The sequence below is a fragment of the Artemia sp. Qi Xiang Cuo genome, unplaced genomic scaffold, assembly GCF_049724085.1.
Source record: "Artemia sp. Qi Xiang Cuo unplaced genomic scaffold, ASM4972408v1 HiC_scaffold_2955, whole genome shotgun sequence".
Lineage (NCBI taxonomy): Eukaryota > Metazoa > Arthropoda > Branchiopoda > Anostraca > Artemiidae > Artemia > Artemia sp. Qi Xiang Cuo.
The window spans coordinates 386,661-399,616 of NW_028300809.1; positions in this window are offsets into that span (position 1 = coordinate 386,661).

The following is a 12,956-nucleotide window of genomic DNA, read 5'->3' on the forward strand; positions in this document are numbered from 1 at the left end:
TGAAACGTTCAGTAAATATGCTTTTGGGGATGTCAACCCCCCCCTCCCCACCGAGGCCTCAGGGCAAGGGCTTCAAGTTATGCAGTTTGTTCATTGTTTACAAATAGTACTTGTTATTGAGGAAAGGTATGCACATTTGACTTTTACTTTCCCAAAATACAAAGGGCATTAAGAGATGAGATCAATTGACAAAAAGGTAATATATGCATGTCACTACTAACACTAATACCACTGCTACTTTCACTTATGCTACTACTGCTACTAAACTACTCCAACTACAAAATTCAATTGCAACAACTTGTAAGGCTTAGAGTATTAAGGTGAAAGGGCATTAAAAGGGTGTCAATAGTGCACATCAACAGACCCCCTTGTATACTCGATTAGTTCCTTGCGCCCAAGTTATAGTCGACTGGTTCGGGTCTCCATCCGTCATTTGCCACAGTAAATCCACCTCCCTCCTCCCACCCAATTGCCATCCCACTTCCCTTTCCCAGCACCATCGTGCCTTCCCATCTCCCCCTTTCCTCTTATCAAAAACCTTCCTAATTTGACCCCTTCTTACCCTATCTGCACGAAACCCTGTCTCAAGCCCATTCGTTATATCCCTCGTGCCTACCCTACCAATGTGACTCAGGTTTGAGACTTTTTGCATTTAATAGTTGTCGTGTAATAAATCCTAAATGTTCTTACTTCCCATCAACTGAAAACACGTTGCAACGTCCTCATCATAAGTCACCTATATCCTTGATAGAAAGAAGAATTGGAAAACTAAAAAAAAAACAAGTGTTCGTTTCCTCTTATTAGTGCCTTCAGTGACTTCCTTTCAAAGCCCTTGTCTGTATTGTTTAACGACATACCCAGTCTGGGCAAATTCCAACAATTTAGAAAAAGGGTTTTATAACCCCTTTGAAAAAGAAAAACGGAAAGCGTGGTTTTGAAGGCGTTCGTCCTATTACTCTTACTCCTATTTTCTCGACGCTTTATGAAGGATTCCTTGTAGATTAGCTAAGGGAAAAAATCCTGCCTCTTACTGATCTGGGGCAATTCGGGAACCTAAAATCCAATTCTACTACCCACTACCTCATTTCTCTTATCGACCACATCAAAAAAAATCCTCAAAAAGCCCAATTCCTGGCTAAATTTAATTTCCATTGACCTTCAGAAAGCATTTCACCTTGTTAACCATAATATTTTAGTTGTGAAACTTGTCAGCGACTTTAATATTGATCCGTTACTGGTGAAATTGGTTGCCTCCTTCTTAACGAATAGATCGCACGTTGTCAAATACCAGAACCATTATTCAAATCCTCTCCCTGTCCATGAAGGCATACCCCAAGGTACTCTCCTAGGTCCCCTCCTTTTTCAGTCATGATTAACACCCTCGCGAAGGAATTCTCTTTTCAGGAATTCTCCTTTAAAACATTGCTAAATAACTAACGCGTTAATTAAACATGAAGGGTAGCAGCGGGACACTCCTGTCCTTCATTACAGAAAAAATGAATAAAATATCCCACTTGTTTCTCCCCTTTTTTTATTGGATAATGGTGCTGCCCTGGTTTTTGCACTTATTTGCTTGTTCCCCCCCCCCGCCTCACTCTTTTCTTAATGTCCCTCTTCATTTATATATATATATATATATATATATATATGTATATCTTGTTCTCTTTTTTGTGTTTATTCGCTTATTTTGCCCCCTCCCCTTTTTTGACCAATTTTTATCTTCTTAACTTTTTATTAACTTTATACAGTTAAATTATTGAGACTTTTCTAGTGCCCCTTTAATTTATATATATATATATATATATATATATATATATATATATATATATATATATATATATATATATATATATATATATATATATATATATATATATATATATATATATATATATATATATATATATATATATATATATATATATATATATATATATATATATATATATATATATATATATATATATATATATATATATATATATATATATATATATATATATATATATATATATATATATATATATATATATATATATATATATATATATATATATATATCTCGTTCTTTTTTGCATTCATCCGCTTATTTTGTCCCCCCCCTTTTTTGAAAACCCCTTTTAATTCTGACTTGTATTTTATTAAAGCTTAGTTTGACAATTTTTTCTATTTTTAATTTTTTTTTTGACTTTTTACAGTTAAATTATTGACTCACAAATCATTATTCATTCTGATTTTTCTTTCTTCGTTGTTGTCGGTAGGGTAAGAGGTTCCATTTCCGTACCCTGTATAACAATCTCCATGTTATTTGCTTGGCCTATGTTCCTTCCATGCTATTCTATGTCCCTTCCATTGTTATTCAATGGGACCTCTACACTTGATTAAACACGTTATAAAACTATGTGCTATTTGCTTATGTCCTGTTGGTACCATTCAAAACAAGTGGGGATTCCCCGCCTGTTCCTAGACATTGCAAAAAAGATAACAGTATGAACGGGGGATTCCCCGCACAAATTTGTTTCAACTCCAAGTTTTTTTGTTTGGGGAGATTATGTTCCTTGGCACCTTTTCAGAGCATGTACTTATGGATACTGTTCCAAGCAAGATGGTTAAACATGGTTTTAAAATCGGAAATGTTTGATTAACATTTGCAAAAACGGGGTAATGGGATTTGCGAATTGGAGGAGAGGGGATGATTGTGTACTGTATAATACACAAGTGATGTTTTGGAGAGTATTGTCAATTTAAAACAGTTTAGAAATAAAAAAAATTAACAAGAAATGGCTGAAAAGTGTTTTGGGGGAGATGGGTTGCATGAAGCGTTGAGCTGCACGAGGGTTCCGTTAAAGGGGATACAGTTACATGGGGTTTTAGTTAAATGGGGTCGAGTTGCACGAGGGCTCAGTAGCACGAGGGTTCAGTAGCACAGGGGTTCAGTTGTACGGGGTTTCGGTTATACAGGGGTTCAGTTACATGGAGGGTTCAGTTGCACGGGTTTTTAGTTAAAGGGGGCGGGTGGGGCCTTGGAGTTGCTGTTCACGATGGGTCAGGGTCTCGGGGGCCTAAGTTACAAGTGGATTCAGCTACACAGGGATTAGTTAAATGTAGTTGAGTTACATGATCATATTGGAAAAAATCGGAGTTTATACTTAAACAATTCTATTAAGAGCTATTTTTATGGAAATGCTTTTACAATCAGAAATGTTTGATTAACATATTCAAAAACGGGGTAATGGGATTTGTGAATTGGAGGAGATGGGGTGATTGTGTACTGTATAATACACAAGTGATGTTTTGTAGAGTATTGTCAATTTAAAATAGTTTAGAAATAAAAAAAAATTAACAAGAAATGGCTGAAAAGTGTTTTGAGGGAGATGGGTTGCATGGAGGGTTGAGTTGCACGAGGGTTCAGTTAAAGAGGGTACAGTTACACGGGGGTTTGGTTAAATGGGGTCGAGTTGCACGAGGGTTCAGTAGCACGATGGTTTAGTAGCACGGAGGTTCAGGTTTCTAGGGTTTTGGGGATCCAGGGGTTCTGGTACCGGGGGTGTCCCGTTGCCTGGGAGTTTAGGTTCAGAGGGCGTGAGCTGCCTTTGAGTTGACTTGCAAGCAGGTGCAGTTGCACGGGGGGTTCAGTTACATACGGATTCAGTTACACGGGGATTAGTTAAATGCGGTTGAGTTGCATAGTCTCGTCGGAAAAAATTGGAGTTCATACTTAAACAGTTGTATTGAGAGCTATTTTTATGGAAATGCTTTTACAATCGGAATTGTTTGATTAACATTTGCAAAAACGGGGTAATGGGATTTGCGAATTGGAGGAGATGGGGTGATTGTGTACTGTGTAATACAAAAGTGATGTTTTGGAGAGTATTGTCAATTTAAAATAGTTTAGAAATAAAAAAAAATTAACAAGAAATGGCTGGAAAGTGTTTTGAGGGAGCTGGGTTGCATGGAGGGTTGCGTTGCACGAGGGTTCAGTTAAAGGGGGTACAGTTACACGGGGGTTTGGTTAAATGGGGTTGAGTTGCACGAGGGTTTAGTCGCACGAGGGTTCAGTAGCACGGAGGTTCAGTTGTCCGGGGTTGCGGTCAGACAGGGGTGCCGGTCCAGGGGGGGTACAGTTGCACGGGGGTTTAGTTAAATGGGGCTTGAGTGGCAAGGGAGTTGAGTTGCACGGTGGTTCAGTTGCACGGGGGATTCAGTTACTTGCGGATTCAGTTACACGGGGATTAGTTAAATGCGATTGAGTTACATAGTCTCGTGGGAAAAAATTGGAGTTTATACTCAAACAGTTCTATTAAGACCTATTTTTATGGAAATGCTTTTACAATCGGAAATGTTTGATTAGCATTTGCAAAAAAGGGGTAATAGGATTTGAGAATTGGAGGAGATGGGGTGATTGTGTACTGTATAATACACAAGTGATGTTTTGGAGAGTATTGTCAATTTAAAATAGTTTAGAAATAAAAATATTTAACAAGAAATGGCTGAAAAGTGTTTTGAGGGAGATGGGTTGCATGGAGGGTTGATTTGCACGAGGGTTCAGTTAAAGGGGGTACAGTTACACGGGGTTTAATTAAATGGTGTCGAGTTGCACGAGGGTTTAGTAGCACGAGGGTTCAGGAGCACGGCGGTTCAGCTGTACGGGGGGGTGGGTATACCGGGGTGCCGGGCCCGGGGGGGGTCATGGGCCTGGGGTTTTAGTTACCGGGGGGGGAAGTTGAAAAGGCGTTGAGGTGCACGAGGGTTCAGTTGAACGGGGGGTCCAGTTACATACGGATTCGGTTACACGGGTAGTTGTTAAATGTGGTTGAGTTGCTTGGTCTCGTTGGAAAAAAATTGGAGTTTATACTTAAATAATTCGATTAAGATCTATTTTAATGAAAAGGATTTTACAATCTGAAATGTTCTATTGACATTGGCAAAAACAAGGTAATGGGATTTGCGAATTGAAAGAGATGGGATAATTGTGTACTGTAAAATACACAAGTGATGTTATGGAGAGTATTGTCAATTTAAAATAGTTAAGAAATAAAAAAATTTAACAAGAAATGGCTGAAAAGTGTTTTTAGGGAGATGGGTTTCATGGAGGGTTGAGGTGCACGAGGGTTCAGGTAAAGGGGGTACAGTTACACGGGGGTTTAGTTAAATGGAGTTGAGTTGCATAGTCTCGTTGGAAAAAATTGGAGTTTATACTCAAACAGTTCTATTAAGAGCTATTTTTATGGAAATGCTTTTACAATCGAAAATGTTTGATTAACATTTGCAAAAAGGGGGTAATTGGATTTGCGAATTGGAGGAGATGGGGTGATTGTGTACTGTATAATACACAAGTGATGTTTTGGAGAGTATTGTCAATTTAAAATAGTTCAGAAATAAAAAAAAAACAAGAAATGGCTGAAAAGTGTTTTCTGGGAGATGGCTTGCATGGAGGGTTGAGTTGCAAGAGGGTTCAGTTAAAGGGGGTACAGTTACACGGGGGTTTAGTTAAATGGGGTCAAGTTGCACGAGGGTTCAGTAGCACGAGGGTTCAGTAGCACGGAGTTTCAGTTGTCCAGGGTTTTGGTTATATAGGGGTTCAGTTACATGGGGGGTTCAGTTGCACGGGGGATTAGTTGAATGGGACTTGAGTTGAACGGGAGTTGAGTTGCACGAGGGTTCAGTTGCACGGGGGGTTCAATTACATGCGGATTCAGTTACACGGGGATTAGTTAAATGCGGTTGAGTTGCATAGTTTCGTTGGAAAAAATTGGAGTTCATACTTAAACAGTTCTATTAAGAGCTATTTTTATGGAAATGCTTTTACAATCAAAAATGCTTGATTAACATTTGCAAAAAGGGGATAATGGGATTTGTGAATTGGAGGAGATGGAGTGATTGTGTACTGTATAATACACAAGTGATATTATGGAGAGTATTGTCAATTTAAAAAAGTTTAGAAATAAAAAAAAATTAACTAGAAATGGCTGAAAAGTGTTTTGAGGTAGATGGGGGTCATGGAGGGTTGAGGGGCACAAGGGGTCAGTTAAAAGGGGGCCAGTTACAAGGGGGTTTAGTTAAATGCATTTGAGTTGCAAAGTCTCGTTGGAAAAATTGGAGTTTATACTTAAACATTTCTACTAAGAGCTATTTTTATGGAAATGCTTTAACAATAGAAAATTTTTGATTAACATTTGCAAAAAGGGGGTAATGGGATTTGCGAATTGGAGGACATGGGATGATTGTGTACTGTATAATACACAAGTGATGTTTTGGAGAGTATTGTCAATTTAAAATAGTTTAGAAATAAAAAAAATATTAACAAGAAATGGCTGAAAAGAGTTTTGAGGGAGATGGGTTGCATGGGGGGTTGAGTTGCACGAGGGTTCAGTTAAAGGGGGTACAGTTACACGGGGGTTTAGTTAAATGGGGTCGAGTTGCACGAGGGTTTAGTAGCAAGAGGGTTCAGTAGCACGGAGATTCAGTTGTACGGGGATTCGGTTATACAGGGGTACAGTTACATGGGGGGTTCAGTTGCACGGGGGTTTAGTTAAATGGGGCTTGAGTTGCACAGGAGTTGAGTTGCATGCGGGTTCAAGTGCATGGGGGGGTAAGTTACATACGGATTCAGTTACACGGGGATTATTTAAAAGCGATTGAGTTGCATAGTCTCGTTGGAAAAAATTGGAGTTTATACTTAAACAGTTCTATTAAGAGCTATTTTTATGGAAATGCTTTTACAATCGGAAATGTTTGATTAACATTTGCAAAAAAGGGGGTAATGGGATTTGCAAATTGGAGATGGGGTGATTGTGTACTGTATAATACACAAGTGATGTTTTGGAGAGTATTGTTAATTTAAAATAGTTTAGAAATAAAAAAATTTAACAAGAAATGGCTGAAAAGTGTTTTGAGGGAGATGGGTTGCATGGAGGGTTGAGTTGCAAGAGGGTTCAGTTAAAGGGGGTACAGTTACACGGGAAGAGTTTAGAATTTTTAGCTTAGAGTCTTAGTTTAGAGTTTTTGTTGAAGTTCTAGTTTAGTTTAGTTTTAGTTAAGAGTTTAAAGTTTTAGCTTAGAGTGTTAGCTTAGAGTTTTTGTTATAGTTGAAGTTTAGTTAGGACATTTCTAAAGGCAGTAAAGACGTAGAAATGTTAGAGTTTAGGTTTGACATCCCCCAGACCGTGCAAGGGAAATTTTTTGCTTGGGTAGCGCTTAAAAAAGGCAAAAATTGGTGAACTACATAAGTTTCTAAGACATTTCGTGAAAATCCCACGGTTTTTTCTGATTTTTTGGTCAATACCCATACTCCTATTGATGAGTACTGATGGTTCTAATTCAATATTTTTTCATGAAAACAAACTGTTTTTTTACCAATTTTTTTTTTGGACTTCGAAATTATTCAACATTTTGTTAGAGTTCTAGTTTAGTTTTAGTTAAGAGTTTAGAGTTTTACCTTAGACTCTTAGATTAGAGTTTTTGTTAGAGTTCTAGTTTAGTTTAGTTTTAGTTAAGAGTTTGATGTTTTACCTTTGAGTTTCAGTTAGAGTTCTAGTTTAGTTTAGTTTTAGTTAAGAGTTTTGTGTTGCACCGTAGAGTCTTAGCTTAGAGTTTTAGTTAGAGTTCTAGTTTAGTTTAGTTTTAGTTAAGAGTCTAGAGTTTTAGCTTAGAGTCTTAGCTTAGAGTTTTTGTTAGAGTTCTAGTTTAGTTTAGTTTTAGTTAAGAGTTTAGAGTTTTAGCTTAGAGTCTTAGCTTAGAGCTTTTGTTAGAGTTCTAGTTTAGTTTAGTTTTAGTTAAAAGTTTAGAATTTTTAGCTTAGAATCTTAGCTTAGAGTTTTTGTTGAAGTTCTAGTTTAGTTTAGTTTTGGTTAAGAGTTTAAAGTTTTAGCTTAGAGTCTTAGCTTAGAGTTTTTGTTAGAGTTGAACTTTAGTTATGATATTTCTAAAGTCAATTAAGATGAAGAAATTAGAAGAGCTTAGAGTCTTAGCTTAGAGTTTTTGCTAGAGTTGAAGTTTAGTTTAGTAATAGTTAAGAGTTTAGAGTTTTAGATTAGAGCTTAGAGAAATTTAATTCAGGAAATTATGAAAAAAAAATTTCGACGGGGTTACGTGCGCGCACGTAACACCGTCTAAAATAAAATAGTAAAAATAGTTTGTTTTCATGAAAAAAATCTTGAATTAGAACCATCAATATGAGAGTCCTCATCAATAGGAGTATGGGTATTGTCCAAAAAATCAGAAAAAACCTTGGGATTTTCACGAACTGTCTTATAAACTCATGTAATTCACCCATTTTTGCCTTTTTAATCCCCCTATCAACAAAAAATTTCCCTTGCACGTGCCTGGTGATGTCAAACCTACATTCCGACATTTTTTCATCTTAATTGACCTTAGAAATATAATAAATAAACATAAACTCTAACGAATACTCTAAGCTAAGACTATGATATAAGAATTGAAACTATGAGCTAAACTAAACTATAACTAAAAAAACAAAAATATGATAAGCCTCGAAGCTACAAATTTCAAACGATATCATAAAACTAAAATAAACTAGAACGCTAACAAAAACTATAAGCTAAAAATATATGGTAAAACTCTAAACTCTTAACTATAACTAAACTAAACTAGAACTCTAACAAAAAAAATAGTTTGTTTTCATGAAAAAAAATATTCAATTAGAACCATCAGTCCTCATCAATAGGAGTATGGGTGTTGTCCAAAAAATCAGAAAAAACCTTGGGATTTTCACGAACCGTCTTATAAACTCATGTAGGTGACTCATTTTTTGCCTTTTTAAGCCCCCCACCAACAAAAAATTTCCCTCGCACGTGCTTGGTGATGTCAAACCTACACTCCGACATTCCTTCATCTTAATTGACTTTAGAAATATCATAACTAAACTTCACCTCTAAAAAAAACTCTAAGCTAAGACTATAAGATAAAAATTTAAACTCTTAAATAAAACTAAACTAAACTAGAACTTCAACAAAAACTCTAAGCTAAGACTCTAAGCTAAAATTCTAAACTCTTAACTAAAACTAAACTAAACTAGAACTCTAAAAAAAACTCTAATCTAAGACTCTAAGCTAAAAATATAAACTATTAACTAAAACTAAAATACACTATAACTCTAACAAAAAACTATAAGCAAGACTCTAAGCTGAAATTCCAAACTTTTAACTTAAACTAAACTAAACTAGAATTCTAGCTAAAACTCTAAGTTAAGACTCAAATCTAATAAACCAAATTTTGAATTAAAACTAAACTAGGACTCTAACTTAAGCTCAAAGGTAAAACATCTATCTCTTAACTAAAATTAAACTAAACTAGAACTCTAACAAAAACTCTAAGCTAAGACTCTAAGGTAAAACTCTAAACTCTTAACTAAAACTAAACTAAACTAGAACTCTAACAAAAAGTTGAATAATTGTGAAGTCAAAAAAAATTTGTTTAAAAATAGTTTGTTTTCATGAAAAAATATTGAATTAGAACCATCAGTCCTCATCAATAGGAGTATGGTTATTGTCCGAAAAATCAGAAGAAACCTTGGGATTTTCATGAACCGTCTTATAAACACTTGTAGTTCACCCATTTTTGCCCTTTTTAAGCCCCCCACCAACAAAAAATTTCTCTCGCACGTGCCTGGTGATGTCAAACCTACATTCGGACATTGCTTCATCTTAATTGACTTTACAAATATCATAACTAAACTTCAACTCTAACAAAAACTCTAAGCTAAGACTCTAAGCTAAAACTTTAAACTCTTAACTAAAACTAAACTGAACTAGAACTTCAACAAAAACTCTAAACTAAGACTCTAAGCTAAACATTCTAAACTCTTCCCGTGTAACTGTACCCCCTTTAACTGAACCCTCTTGCAAATCAACCTTCCATGCAACACATGTCCCTCAAAACACTTTTCAGCCATTTCTTGTTAAATTTTTTTATTTCTAAACTATTTCAAATTGACAGTAATCTCCAAAACATCACTTGTGTATTATACTATACACAATTATCTAATCTCCTCCAATTCACAAATCCCATTACCCCCTTTTTGCAAATGTTAATCAAACATTTCCGATTGTAAAAGCATTTCCATAAAAATAGCTCTTAATAGAACTGTTTAAGTATGCTCCAATTTTTTCCAACGAGATTATGCAACTCAACCGCATTTAACTAATCCCCGTGTAACTGAACCTGCATGTAACTGAACCCCCCGTGCAACTGAACCCTCGTGAAACTCAACTCCCGTGCAACTCAAGCCCCCTTTAATTAAACCCCCGTGCAACTGAACCCCCCATGTAACTGAACCCCTGTATAACCGAAACCCCGTACAACTGAACCTCCGTGCTACTGAACCCTCGTTCTACTAAACACTCGTGCAACTCGACCCCATTTAACTAAACCCCCGTGTAACTGTACCCCCTTTAACTGAACCCTCGTGCAACTCAACTCTCCATGCAACCCATCTCCCTCAAAACACTTCAGCCATTTCTTGTTAATTTTTTTTTATTTTTAAACTATTTTAAATTGACAATACTCTCCAAAACATCACTTGTGTATTATACAGTACACAATCACCCCATCTCCTCCAATTCGCCAATCCCATTACCCTCTTTTTGCAAATGTTAATCAAACATTTCCGATTGTAAAAGCATTTCCATAAAAATAGCTCTTAACAGAACTGTAAGTATAAACTCCAATTTTTTCCAACGAGACTAACAACTCAACCGCATTTAACTAATCCCCGTGTAACTGAATCTGCATGTAACTGAACCCCCGTGCAACTGAACCCTCGTGCAACTCAACTCCCGTGCAACTCAAGCCCCATTTAACTAAACCCCCGTGCAACTGAACCCCCAATATAACTGAACCCCTGTATAACCGAAACCCCGTACAACTGAACCTCCGTGCTACTGAACCCTCGTGCTACTAAACCCTCGTGCAACTCGACCCCATTTAACTAAACCCCCGTGTAACTGTACCCCATTGAACTGAACCCTCGTGCAACGCAACCCTCCATGCAACCCAGCACCCTCAAAACACTTTCCAGCCATTTCTTGTTAATTTTTTTTATTTCTAAACTATTTTAAATTGACTATACTCTCCAAAACATCACTTGTGTATTATACAGTACACTATCACCCCATCTCCAATTCGCAAATCCTATTACCCCCTTTTTGCAAATGTTAATCAAACATTTTCGATTGTAAAAGCATTTCCATAAAAAAAGCTCTTAATAGAACTGTTTGAGTATAAACTCCAATTTTTTCCAACGAGACTATGCAACTCAACCCCATTTAACGAAAACCCCTTGTAACTGGCCCCCTTTTAACTGAACCCTTGTGCAACTCAACCCTCCATGCAACCCATCTACCTCAAAACACTTTTCAGCCATTTCTTGTTAATTTTTTTTTATTTCTAAACTTTTAAATTGACAATACTCTCCAAAACATCACTTGTGTATTATGCATAACACAAACATCCCATCTCCTCCAATTCGAAAATCCCATTACCCCCTTTTTGCAAATGTTAATCAAACATTTCCGATTGTAAAAGCATTTCCATAAAAATAGCTCTTAATAGAACTGTTTAAGTATGAACTCCAATTTTTTCCAACGAAACTATGCAACTCAACCGCATTTAACTAATCTCCGTTTAACTGAATCCGCATGTAATTGAACCCCCCGTGCAACAGAACCCTCGTGCAACTCAACTCCCGTTCAACTCAAGTACTATTCAACTAATCCCCCGTGCCCCTGTACCCCCCATGTAACTGAACCCCTGTATAACCAAAACCCCGTACAACTGAACCTCCGTGCTACTGAACCCTCGTGCTACTAAACCCTCGTGTAAATCGACACCATTTAACTAAACTCCCGTGTACCTGTACCCCCTGGAATTAAACACTTGTGCAGCGAACACTGCTGTGCAACCCTGGCAACTCACAAGACTTTTCAGCGATTTCTCGTTAAATTTTTTTATTTCTAAACTTTTTTAAGTTGAATGCAACCTCCAAAACGTCACTTGTACATTATAAAATACACAATCACCCCATCTCCTCCAATTCGCAAATCCCATTACCCCCTTTTTGCAAATGTTAATCAAACATTTCCGATTGTAAAAGCATTTCCATAAAAATAGCTCTTAATAGAACTGTAAGTATAAACTCCAATTTTTTTCCAACGAGACTATGCAACTCAACCGCATTTAACTAATCCCCGTGTAACTGAATCCGTATGTAACTGAACCCCCCAAGCAACTGAACCCTCGTGCAACTCAACTCCCGTGCAACTCAAGCCCCGTTTAACTAAACCCCCGTGCAACTGAACCCCCCATGTAACTGAACCCCTGTATAACCGAAACCCCGTACAACTGAACCTCCGTACTACTGAACCCTCGTGCTACTAAACCCTCGTGCAACTCGACCCCATTTAACTAAACCCCCGTGTAACTGTACCCCCTTTAACTGAACCCTCGTGCAACTCAACCCTCCATGCAACCCATCCCCCTCAAAAAACTTTTCAGCCATTTCTTGTTAATTTTTTTTATTTTAAAACTATTTTAAATTGACAATACTCTCCAAAAAATCACTTCTGTATTATACAGTACACAATCACACCATCTCCCCCTATTCGCCAATCCCATTACCCCCTTTTTGCAAAAGTTAATCAAACATTTCTGATTGTAAAAGCATTTCCATAAAAATAGCTCTTTATAGAACTGTAAGTATAAACTCCATTTTTTTCCAACGAGACTATGCAACTCAACCGCATTTAACTAATCCCCGTGTAACTGAATCCGCATGTAACTGAACCCCCCGTGCAACTGAACCCCCCAAGTAACCCCTGTATAACCGAAACCCCGTACAACTGAACCTCCGTGCTACTGAACCCTCGTGCTACTAAACCCTTGTGCAACTCGACCCCATTTAATTAAACCCCCGTGTAACTGTACCCCCTTTAACTGAA